General features: G+C 46.4%; 1 long non-coding RNA gene and 1 pseudogene across 1 annotated transcript; one reads left to right on the top strand and one right to left on the bottom strand.

The window, feature by feature from the left end:
* Positions 1-1,763: 1,763 nt before the first annotated feature.
* Positions 1,764-5,124, top strand: LOC123122145 (uncharacterized). The gene is made up of 3 exons (XR_006460087.1): positions 1,764-1,942; positions 2,354-2,535; positions 3,884-5,124. It is a non-coding gene; the product is annotated as an uncharacterized lncRNA (long non-coding RNA).
* LOC123122134 (putative pentatricopeptide repeat-containing protein At5g52630) lies at positions 2,929-12,885 on the bottom strand (annotated as a pseudogene).
* Positions 12,886-12,917: the final 32 nt, after the last annotated feature.

Raw genomic sequence — 12,917 nt, 5'->3', positions numbered from 1 at the left:
CGATTTTCTCACTGGTTTTTACCAAGTTTTGTAGATAAAATATTAAGATTTTTTTTTGGTTGTAGGCAAAAAATCGTGATTTGGTTGTTTGCTCGTACTAAGTTTCAAGAGTTAAAACTGAACATTTATTTTCAAAATTCATCAAAATGTATTTAAAATAGATCTTATTTGAAAGCTCTTGCCACGAGAAACACAAATATGAAAACATAACTGAATTTAGAATTTTCGTTCAAAAGATATAGAAGTTTGAAAATCGGAAGCCAAAAATAAAAGCACACGTCTGATGGTCTGTGTGCCACAGATCCTCTCCCATAATGGCAGAGCTATGTGTGTGGGTGGGGGGAGGGGGGGGGGGGGCATTTCCCCCAGCCTTAGAAAGAAGAAGAAAATTGGAGGGCTTATATGGAATTTGTTTTATTGTTTGGCCCCATCATATCTGCATATTTACTATTTGCTCCAATTAAAATTTCTTCAGTGTGGTAGTACCTCCATTGCGGTTGACAAGCTGTGCCACTTCAAGATCAAATGGTGTTTGGTTCGGTGATCTGGCAATGCCCTCCTTATATTTTACTTTTCTATCTATTTTTTCAGTCATCAGGGACCGTGACTCACCTGCACTATATACTCCACCTCATTTTTACATTGTCCATTGCTCCTAGCCTCATACTCCTCTCCGTTCCCCTTCTCCTACTTGTGATCAACTCAAAGGTTTTGCATCTCTTCTCTTCTTGATCCTCCTCTTCTCCTCTTTGCTTTGTTTTTTTAACAATAGCTTAGTGTAGTTGTGCAGGCATGGCAGCAGGTGGGGTTGGCATGGGGTGTACATCCCTGCGGTCGGTGCGGTCACAGGAGGATTGGGATACCTCCTACGCATGGTTCAATGGTAGTACTACCTCCGCCTCGGTGAATAAGTCATTCGCATAGTTCTATGTCAATAATTTAACTATCTAAATATGTGTTATATGTGATAAAACATATATATTTAAAAACTACATTCGTGTAGAAATCTAGTGATATACTTTTCATGACATATAACACATATTTAATTGCTCAAATCGATGACCTAGAACTACGTGAATGACCTATTCACCTAGACGGAGGTAGTACTAGGCATACAAGAGGGATGACATGTAGAAAGACGAGGCCATCCGGTGAGAACGAAAAAGACAACTCGAGGAGAAGGCGGGGGGGGGGGGGGGGGGGGGCGCAATGGCCCCCAGCCTTAGAAATAAGAAGAAAATTGGAGGGCTTATATGGGATTTATTTATTATTTGATCCCCTCATATCTCCATATTTACTATTTGCCCCCACTAAAACTTCTCCACCGTGGTAGTACCTCCATTGCGGCTGACAAGTTGTGCCACTACGAGATCAAATGGTGTTCTATTCGGTAGGATCTGGTCTTGATTGATCAAATGCTCTTGAGTTTGATAGGATCTGGCAATGCCCTCTTTTTATTTTACTTTATTTTACTTTATATAGCTATATTTTCAGCCGTCAGGGACGGTGACTCACCTGCGCTGTATATACTCCACCTCATTTTAGAGCGTCTACAATTCTACATTGGCCATAGATCCTAGCATCCTACTCCTCCCCGTTCCTCTTCTCCCACTTGTGATCAACTCGAAGGTTTAGCAACTCTTCTTCCTCCTCCTATTCTCCCAGTTGCTTTTTTTAACAGCAGTTTTGTGTAGTTTTTCTTGTCAAAGAGGGGCTTTCCCCCTCCGATTTCCATTAGGCCTCGTTTGTTTGGCGTGGGTTGAAGGGGTTTTCGGAGGATTAACCTCGCGAGGCCTCGAGGATTTGGAGACGCCGCCGCTCGACTCGTGAAGACGCCGCCGCCCCACTCCTCTCTCCGCCATCCAGTGCCTCCCCAAGACACCGCCGCCCGACGCCTCGACGCCGGCGTACCTCGTCCGGCGTATTGGACTTCTCTCCGGTGGTATGTCCTCGCCTCCCCTCCTTTCCCCTCGTCGTCTACGGTTTGCCATCGGCCATGCAGGGCCGGCCCTGAGGGGGGGCAGGGGGGTCGGCCGCCCCGGGCCCCCGCAATCTAGGGGCCCCGCCAGGTATGCCGTATGCAGCTAGCCCATGCCATGGCACGGTACGCAGCCTCCGGTAACAGGCCATCAGCATTGATTTTGTCTATGCAAAACATTCAGCTAACAGGCACGTTGCGTGCTTAGGTATCCCACAATCGCGAGAATCCCGGTTCCTACTACGGGAGAATTGCGAGTTGCCAGTTTTGTTTTTGTTTTCTTTCCATCACGAGTCGCATATCTTGTTCTTTGCTACGATCCCTAATTCCCCACTACGCTAGTAAATTCGGCTGAGCTCCGATCGTTAGTTGCAGCCTCGCCGGTGCTGGACGGTTTCAACCAGGGCCATGACTGCCGCAGTACGCCGACAAACTACGCTCCTCTGTCCCTAGGCGCTCAAGCACATGGACATCGTTGAGTGCGTCCCGCAGACGCCAGTACGCATCGCACCATTGCCGCACCGAGAGTTCGTCGACGCCGATCTGACAGATATGAGGTATATCACGTTTCACGTAACCATTTTCCTATATGCATACTGTTAATTAAACACTCCAATTTACATGATGCATACCTTACACTGTTCAACCTTTTGATGCAAAATAAAATAAAAACCCTATCCCTTTTCTTAAAACAAGTATGCTAGCCCTTTGTTATCATGTGGTCTACAAAGTATGCTTCTGGTAGAAAAAATAAAGGAAAAGGAACAACGTGTGGTGGTAGAATCACAGAGAGGAGCTATTGATTTCTATTTTCAAAAGTAATATTGGATCATTTGCCTTATTGGTGCTTCGACGAACCCAAATGAAGGAAGCGGAACCAACTAATAATGGGAATTCTGAATCTTAACAACAAGGAAATATTGACATCAACATCGACAATAACAATATATACATTTTTCTGCGGGAAAATAGTGTATACATCAGTGATAAAAAAAATTACCGGTAAGAATGTATCCATAGATTTTGCTTATTATTATTATGACGTTTATATCAGGGGGCCCCGAGTTTTTGTTTCGCCCCGGGCCCCTGAAATTTCAGGACCGGCCCTGCGGCCATGGCTGCTGCCTCTTCCTCCTGAGGTGCCGGCCGTCACCAAGTTGTGGGCGACGATGTAGGGCTCGGCGCCGTAGTTGTGGGCGCAGGGGTCCGGGAGAGGGACACCACGTCCCTGACGTTGCCTCTGAAGTTGAGGTCGGACCTGCTCCTGACGGCGCTGATCTCGGTCAGCAGGTCCAGCTTGGCGATCTTCTCCAGCAGCGCGTCGGCCGTCGGGGTTCTTCGACGGGTCGGTGTTGGTCTGGGGGATGCGGCGGGTCGCTGCAGCTTCGGAGAATGCATAGTTCAGTTAGAATGTTGTGTTGTCAGTTCCACTCATGAAAACGAAATTCGGGGCCTGTGCTCCTTTGGGTTTCCTGAAAAAAGATAAAAGAAAGTTCGGTTAGGATTGTTGAGATCCAATTTTCTTCTGAATGGAAGTTTAGGAACCCGGAGTCTGAAGAAACGTTGCTTCAGACTAAGAAAGTTAGTTTGCTTCTTACAGTTACAAGACTTCATTTCGAGCAATGGTGATAAGCTTTCATGTTGACCGACATCAGTGCGATCTTTGTAGTTTGTCGCAGGGTTCGATCTCTGTTAATTATTCATATATGTGATCTGGGGTCTTGGTATATAGTGTTGAAGCCGGCGATTTAGCATCCTGCTTCCTAATACTTGTTACTGTCCTTCTGCCGATCCATTGTTAGTTAGTACTGTTATGGAGCATCCGAGGGTGCTAGCCTGTAACCATACTGATTTTTATGGTGATAAGATGACCTTTTTCAACTAGTTTGTTTACTCTGTTTTCAGGACAAAGGCAGCAGGTGCTCTACTGACCTCATTAAGATAAAGGGTAGCAGGTTCAGTATTTGTCGAAAATTCTTTCTCTTGTTAATTGGTCGTGTCCCTGTGTATATATATCTAGTGACTGTATGTCTAATTGTCTTCAATTCATGGGTTACCATGACCTGAATTTGTCAATCACGTGTGAATAAAATTAATGGAGAAGGGATTCATTCTTCTTCAGACCCTGTTTCTTTCTTTCTGATTGAGTGAATGGATAATGGTGTGGATGTGCCTTTCTGAATGAATGTGCACTTTTAAAATCAAATGCTTACCCATGCACAAGGTGCAGCATTAATATGAATTAAACTACTCTTTTTTTGGTTCACATGTACTCTCATGACCAAATTACAAGCAGTTTTGCATATAATAAAGATGCAGATCTTTCAAAGTGCAGGGGCTGGAGGAATTTGACATGATTTCAAATAGTGCAGTAGCAAGCATGGAAGCAGTCACACAAGCTTAACCTTTTTTTTCTGTACTTGTGTAGTACAGGGATTTGGCTTTCGTCCCAAAAAAAGGAATTTCGGCTGAAATTCGCACTGCTCGTGGGCCCGGTATTAGTACTAACCGGTCCAAAATTTCGGCCTTTTTTGAATGTTCAGCAGCGATGCTTGTCCATCATTGCTGCATCTGCGTGGCGGTGCTCGGAGCATGGCTGCTGTTAAGCGTGGTGGCTTATTATTTTTTCATATAATGGGCTTGTTCTCGAGCGTTGAAACCTCAACTCTTCATAAGTTATGATGATGACCATTCTGTAGCTTAGCATACATAATTTTGCCTACAAACTTTTGCTTTTGTGTTGTCACTCTCATAAGACCTGGAGTACTAGAACATAGGTTGGCCTATTTAAGCTTTGTCACTCTCATTTTGCTTTTGTTTAATAATCAGGTTCCCAGGCAACCAGAGAAGCAAGATTAAACAATCTGGACAAACTTTTGGTCGTTCAAAAACTGGATGATGATGACATCATTAAGAGCAATTCTTCTGCATGACAACATTATTCTCAACGTTGCTTGGGCTGTAATAATATAACTGATTGTGAGCTATTGCACAAGTCATGTGTTCCATTATGTTTGTTGCAAAATTATGGTGTTGCTGTGAAAGATCATGGATGAGATATTTTTTATTCCAAGTCATGCTGTTATGAGAAATCATGTTGTTACTGTGATATACTTGATATTGTTGTGATGAGATATTGGTTCGAAGTCATGCCAAATTATGTTGTTGCTCTGAAGAAATGTGGAAGATTATTCCCCTGTAGCAAGTTTCATGAGGTCATATTTTTTGTTCGGTGACCTTTACAATTCTGTAGCAAGCTCTTAATATGATGTTGTTTTCTTGTAAAGATTGCATTTTTAGATGTTTGCACTATCTTATCTAAATTTGGCAATCCCTGCCTACCAAATAAGTTTTTCATACGAAGGGAATTGTAGTTAGAGGGGTTTGGGGGTTTCAGGGGGATTTGAGAGGATTGGGTGGAAGGAGGGGATTCACCAAATCCCCTCAAATCCCCACCACCCCAAACCTCTCAAATCCACTTCTATCAAATGAGGCCTTAAGGGAAACCATAAGCGAGCTACAAGAACCAGTTCACCGCAACCAAGTTCAGCACAACAAACTAAAGGTACTAGCAGTTTTGTGTAGTTGTGCAGGCATGGCAGCAGGTGGGGAGCCGCACCGACACAGTATGACCGGCTGGCACGAGCTCTTCATCCCCGTGTTGGGTGCGGTCATAGGAGGATTGGGCTACCTCCTCGCATGGTTCAAGAGAAGTACTGGCATACAAGAGGAAGAACGTGCAGAAGACGAGACCATGCGGTCCCTGGAGAATGAGAAAAGACAGCTCTAGGAGAAGGCCAAGGACTATCATGCGAGGCATGAGCAGGATCAGGTTGCTGTGGTCATTGATCGACTCCGAGATGAAATCCACCTTGCAGTGGCGTAGCTTGTCATCCGTAATGGGGGTACTACCTGTCTACCTTCATGCTCCCTTTTCAACTACAATCTCTCATGTTAGGCCCAATATGATAGCATGACAAAGACTTAACAGGTTATCAACCAAGATCATTTCCCCACTGATCAAGAGCAAGGAAACAAGTTTCAAGCAATAACACCTTGCGTCCATTTCCCCCTACAAACATATACATCTCACAAAGATAATATTCATGATTTGCCTAAGAAGTTAAGTTGGTATTTACCAGGCTAAGCCTTTCATGAGATAGACAATGACAGGCTCCAGGGTTGTCAACTTTATGCAGTATCCCCACAAAGGGATAGATGGTACAAGGACCGGTCTAGTGCCACATTTTCAAATGAAAAGAACTCTTGGGTACAGAGGCAAAAAGAAGATACCCAAAATAATGAAGCCTTTCAGCTAGGATGCATAACTATATTTTAAGTGCCTTCAAGTGCCTATTCAAATGAAGAAGCAGAAAGAAAGCCATATTTAGCTTCCCTTTGTAGAAAATATTGGTACCCTGAACATTTCTTGGAAAAAAAGTCCATTTTACTACCCTGAATAAAGTTGGCCATTCACATAACCCCCTGATCTTTATTTCTGCTCCCTTCACCCCCTAAACAATCCCATACCGGACAAAATCAGTCCCAGGAGATGGTTTGACTCGACGGGCTGCTGATGTGGCAATGGTCAATGGCGGTTTTGACCAGCGGGCGGGCCTCCCTCATCATATGGAAAACCAACATTTAAAGAAAATTTCGTGGAAACCATATTTGAAAGTTTCAAAAAAATCTAAAAAAATATGTTATGTCAAGAGGGTGATGTTTTATTGTCATGCAAAATTTCAAGTTGAAACACATTAAGAAATGTGGGCTATGAAAAAAAAAACAAATTCAACCCTGAAGAGTGGCATTACTGTTCAGCATTGTTCAATGATGATTTTGTTATTTCCATAACTCATATCCCATAATGTGTTTGAACTTGGAATTTTGCATGGCAATAGAACATCACCCTCTTCACATCTCGTATTTTTTTGAAACTTCAGAACATCTTTTTTGCATGGTTTTCACCGGTTTCCACCAAATTTTGGTTTTCGTATGATATTCTGCCATGTCCGATCCCCCTTGGCCTTGGGTTTGCGCCTACGCAATGTGCACTCAAGATTGCTGTCGGCTGCCAAGTTGATCTACCGCCCACGCCGTGGCCTCGTCACGGAGTCGTGCCACTCGAAGGCGCAGCTCGGAGTCGACGCTTGGATCGCCGTGGTGCACCGAATTTTCACCTAATTTTGATTTTTTTACCGGATGAATCTGAGGATCGTCGGGTATTTGTAGCTATAAAAAACTAAGTGAGTGGAATTTCATAAATTGATTTTTATTATCTAATCTAACTAAGAGACCGATCTAATCTTGGACTGATCGGGTGTTGCGCCCCCAGGCCTAGGGGAGTGGTTTAATCCCTCGAGGACGGCGCGCAGCAGAAGTGATGGAACTACCTTGGATCAACATCGTGAAACCAACCGCTCTAATACCATGTAGAACTATTGAACCCCTAATATTCTTACTGTATTGATCTGACCCTCGGGGTGTGTACATAGGAGTACAAGACTAGTCATTATTGGTTTAAATCAATTCTATCTCTATCTCTCCATCTCTAAGGAACACGTTTATACTTATAAGAGCCACAACTCGTAAATTCCGCACCCAAACGCCCGCGGGTGCGTCCGGACGCGTCCGCGGGCAGTGCCCGGACAGTTGCCATTTTGTCCGCCCCATGACCACAAATCTCAAATGTCCTAACACTATTTCATACAAACACATGTAAACTATGTAGATCATGCGAGATAGCATAAAACATAGCATTTCGGACAAAGGACATCCACAAAGTTCAAGCAAAGGAACGTCGGAGTTCAAATTTTACCTAAATAGAACATAAAAAACTTAGAATAAAAACAAACGAGTGGGGGTTGGCTGGAGGTCACCACTCCCTCACCGGCCGCTTCCTCTTTGGGTCTCGGCGGTTGTCCGCAGCATACGAATCCGCGGCGGGTCGTCGGGGTCGGAGGACGAGGATGAGCCGAGGAAGCCCGCTATGCGGCGGGCAGCGCGGTTCTGCTCCGCCGCGAGCAGGGCAGCTCTCTCTGCTGCCACCTCCTTCTGTTGTGCCACCTTCACTGATTCCTCGAGTGTCTGGCGGAGAGCCGACGTACGCGTTCTTGCGACGGCGCGCGGGAATCGGTCTCCACCGAGGTGTTGGCGGGTGCTCGCGGTGGTGGAAGGGACGGAGGGGAGATTGGGTGGAAGGGGAGGAAACGGAGGGGAGATTGGGTGGAAGGGAGGAAACGGAGGGGAGCGAGAGGGCAAGAGGAGTGAAGCGGAGTGGGGTTTGGACTAGGTTTCTTGTTCGGATATGCTTTTTGTGGAAATGGCGATGGGGACGGCGTGGGACATAGCGGGAAGGTCCGACGTGGCGGCGATGTCTGGGCGCATCCGGGTCTCCCCATATTTGCCCCACGTATGGGCTGGATACGGGGGTTGCCGGACAGCCCGGGCGTTTGGGCCGGATATGGGGAGTCCATGATGCGGAGCATCCTTCCATCATACCCATGGACTCTACACCAACACATCAAGCCCCACGTGGACCCGTGACAAGAGCTAGAGCACGCGCAATGGAAACCAAGGTGAACTCATTCCTACTTGATATGCATATGGACATAAACGGAACTTGGTTGGTACCTCACCAAAATACTCTATGCCTCATTAGGTATGAAGAGGAACACCCTCAAGAAGCTCAGGAGCATCACCAAGGAGTAGGAGGACCACCCCAAGGTCACACGGAGCAAGATGGAGCACCACACCAGCAGCACTGGAAGTCCCAGGCGACCCCGTGCGCACGGGCCCCCAAGACCCCGTGTCCACGGGCTACACAGGGAGCTACGGCTGTAGCACCCTGTGCGCACGGGCGTGTACCGTGCACACGGGACCCCCGTGCGCACGGGCCCAACTTACCCCGTGCGCAGCCCTAAAGGATGGCCAGCTGATGTGGGCTGCTGGGCCTCCACTTCGCATCCACTTCATCTCCTACCTCCCCAAGCCTATATAATTGGTACCTAGGGTCATGTTTAGGGCTAGCAAACTATTAGATGAGATATTTGTGAGCTTTGCTCCTTTACCACCTCCATTGGAGATCAAGGCCTCTTAGGAGAGGATCCACTTGTGGATTTCAAGACCTCCATCTTGGAGAAGACTACCATCATCAAGATCTCATCTCCTAGGAGTGGGAAGAACTCTACCATTGTATCTTTCCTTTGATTGTGTTTGTGACTTGTGGATCTTGTGTTGCTACTCTAGTGGATGTGTAATTGGGTATTGTTGGAATGATTTCCTCTTTGTGATTTCTTGGTGTTCATCCTTTTCCCCCTCCAAGTGTGTAAAGATCCATCTTAGGGTTTCACCCTACAACAGTCCGGTTGGGTGGCCATTTCTCGTCCGGATAGTGACCGGGCAGCCCGCCCGGGTGTTTGGGACGGAAATGGGGGTCCAGTTGTAGATGCTCGACACCCTTGATATAAGAACAGTAAAGCCACATTTTTCTCATTCCATTTCTAAGGAAGAATATTGTACCCCCACGTTGAAACTGACTGGAAAACAGTGAGGTATTGCGCATACAGAAGGTTCCCACATTTATTTGATGAGGACACGATGCATCAAATGTAAAAAGAACAAAAAAGGTGTTGGTGAACATCTTAAACTTCTTATGTCATGCTTCTCCAAACGCTTGCAAATTTTGACTAATGTTTCAACGGCTTAGGACACTTTTAAGCTCTTAGGGCGGAAAAGAAGATGAGTGCAGAGATTCTTCAGGCTCGAAATATTACTCCCTCCGTCCCATAATGTAAAACGTTTTTTGACACTAGTGTAGTGTCAAAAAACGTTTTACATTATGGGACGGAGGGAGTAATATCTTTTGTCAGAAGCAGCAGGGGAGATCCAAGCAGTGTATATTTATCTTGATAATGGTAAAATATTCACAATAAAAGGAGGGCCAGAAATGTACAAGCAACTATTTACAAGGAGTCTGGCCGAGCCAATGTAAAAGGGCAGTCAAAGAAGGGATGACCGCCCGTTTTAGAGGTGCCAATGTTACAAAGGGCACAACTATTGAAGTATGGCGTTCCGAACATCTCTTGAGAGTGGTGAAAAGTTGTTCAGGACTTATCAATTCTACCTATCAACTGAAGCTGGTCCTCTAACTGGGGTGCTCTTTAAATCAACTACTAAGTGTTTCCTTCTATATTGAAGGGCCAAGTAAGGAATTTCTTCAAAATGTTCAATTTCGCAATGTGCTCATCCAATTTTACTACCCCTACAATATGCTTAATTACAGACGAATAGTCAGAACCCAGCTTGAAGAAACATGAATGTGTTTAGTGTGGAATGGGGGAGTTGCAGAGAACTTCTGGTCAATGGAGTTCATTACCTACCAGAAATCCTTTAAAAACTTAAGCCAGCCAATGGTGGAGGTTGCAGAGAGCTTCGTCTTTTTTTACAGGGCTGCAGTCGTTTAGAATAGAATTTTTTTAGGTACTGTGCCTTCTAAACTACAGCTAGAAACGATTTCAACTGAACAAACATATCTATATCTGCATTCATGGCATCCACAGGTGCACGCATTGGCCTGTTTACTGGCCGGAAGTTAATGGCCTGCACCAATGAGCTATGGTCTTGCATTTTTTTTTTCCCAATCCATAGCAAAATAGCGGTTTAGTTCCATATTTCACCCAGAATCAATATTGTTTTGACAGCATGCATTCAAATATAGTGACATAAAACTGAAGCATCGTGAAATGGACAGATGGCAGCGATTCAAGAATGCTCATGCTGATGCAAAAGAAGAGAGATGAGTTGATCACCAGTAATCTTCACAGGAACACCTCCCTTCCGCAAAATGGTGGAACCTGGAGTTATCTCTAACAATAATATCCCTGCTTTCAACCTTAGAAATGAACTTCAGTGCAGAATGACAGTCTACACAGATACGCAAATTCTTCTTCACAATGATTGGTTTTGTAGCAGGCATGCTTATCAAAGCAAAAGCTACGGCAATCCGCTCACTGTGATAACGCAGAATCCTCTCCTTTGCAGTATCTTCCAAATTAGATGGTAAGGAACGTGTGTCTGGGACGTAACCTTCCTCCTTTATCCTCTCATAGAGTTCCTCAAGTTTTTGATATATCTTCTTCTGCTGTGGATGTGACCAATCTTCGGATGAAAAAACATGAGTTTTGTTATTAGCATCGACCCAGCTAAAACCAGGAAGCTTCTTAATCCTGCTATCCCTCATCAGCTTCCTGATTGCCTTCACATCCTCCCATTGGCCTAGTGATGCATAGATCCCAGAAAGGGATACGTGAACACCACTGTTATCTGGCTCAAGCTCCATTATGTTTTGTGCCGCAAACTCACCCAGCTCCTTGTTTCCTCGCATCCGGCAAGCTCCAAGCAAGGAGCACCAACCATAGACACTGGGTTTGATAGGCATCTCGTGTATAAATTTCTCTGCTTCAGCTAGTCTCCCAGCTCGACCATACATATCAATGATACATGAATAGTGCTCATCCTTAGCCTCAATACCATGGGCATTCTTCATGGTGTTAAAATATTTCAGTCCATCATCCACTAACCCAGCATGACTGCATGCTGTAAGCAGGCTGACAAATGTAATGTGATTTGGCCTGATACCACTTGAGGTCATCCTATCGAAAGCTTGGATAGCTTCCCTACCATGACCATGTTGTGCAAATACATTGATTACCGCATTCCAAGCAATATCAGTATGGTGTTCAACCTCATTAAATAACTGAACGGACAAAGTAACAAGGCCACATTTACCATACATATCCATAAGGGTGGAACTGACAAAGGAGTCACTGATAATATTTGTCTTGATCACTGAGCATGGAATTGAGCGCCTTGTTCAAGCAGAGCCTGCGTGGCACATCCCTTGATCATGCTTGAGAAAGTAAATTCATTGGGTTCAACTCCTCGCCTCCGCAGTTCAAGAAATATTCGAAGGGCCTCCTCGACATTATCAGTCTCGACGTAGCCATCAATCAGCGAGGTGGCTGACACAACATTCCAACCTCCAGGGTCAATCTTCACAACACAAGCAGCATTCTCCATGTCCGCAGCCTTAGCGTACATGTCAGTGAGCGCATTCCTCACAGCAACCTCCAGTTCAAACCCTGCCTTCACTACAGCAGAGTGGATAGTTCGGCCAAGCCATCCATCCTTGAGCCCTCCTGATGCACTCAAAACACTGCAGTACACATGCTGGTCAGTTCCAACTAGCCCCTCTCGTTTCATGTCCCGGAAAGCTAGAGCGGCCTTCTCAAGGCTTCCGTTCTTCGCATACCCATCGATCATGGCAGTCCATGCAACAGTATCCTTGTGCGGCATTTGATCAAACACCCTGCAGGCGTCAGCCAAGAGCCCGGACTTGGAGTACATATCCGCGAGGTTACTCGCGACGAATAGCTCTCTGTCGAAACCGAGCCTGACGCCGACACAGTGCAGCTGCGCGCCGGGGCCCGGGGCGGCGAGGGCGGCCGCGGAGCGCGCGGCGCTGGAGAGCGCGAACTGCGTGGGCGCGAGTCCCGCGCGGCGCATGGACGCGAACGCGGCGAGCGCGTCGCAGTGCATGGAGTTCTGGGCGAGGCCGGAGATGAGAGTGGTCCAGGAGACGAGGTTGGGTCGGGGCATGGCGCGGAAGAGGCGGAGCGCGGAGCGGACGTCGGCGCAGTGGGAGTACATGGTGATGAGGTGGTTGGTGAGGAAGGCAGACGCGGCGGCGGCGCCGGAGAGCGCGAAGCGCGCATGGAGGCGGCGGGCGAGGCGGAGGTCGCCGGCGCGGCCGCATGACTGGAGTTGGGCGGCGAGGCGGAGTAAGGTGTTGGTGTCCGGTGGGCGGGAGAGCTTGCCGCGGAATTTCCCCATGCGGGTTTGATGGGCCCCAATGGTGGTGTCCTAATTTATGGAGTAC

Source organism: Triticum aestivum, chromosome 1B (assembly GCF_018294505.1).
Source record: "Triticum aestivum cultivar Chinese Spring chromosome 1B, IWGSC CS RefSeq v2.1, whole genome shotgun sequence".
Lineage (NCBI taxonomy): Eukaryota > Viridiplantae > Streptophyta > Magnoliopsida > Poales > Poaceae > Triticum > Triticum aestivum.
The sequence above is the reverse complement of the archived record's forward strand: the minus strand, read 5'-3'. Positions and strand labels throughout refer to the sequence as shown.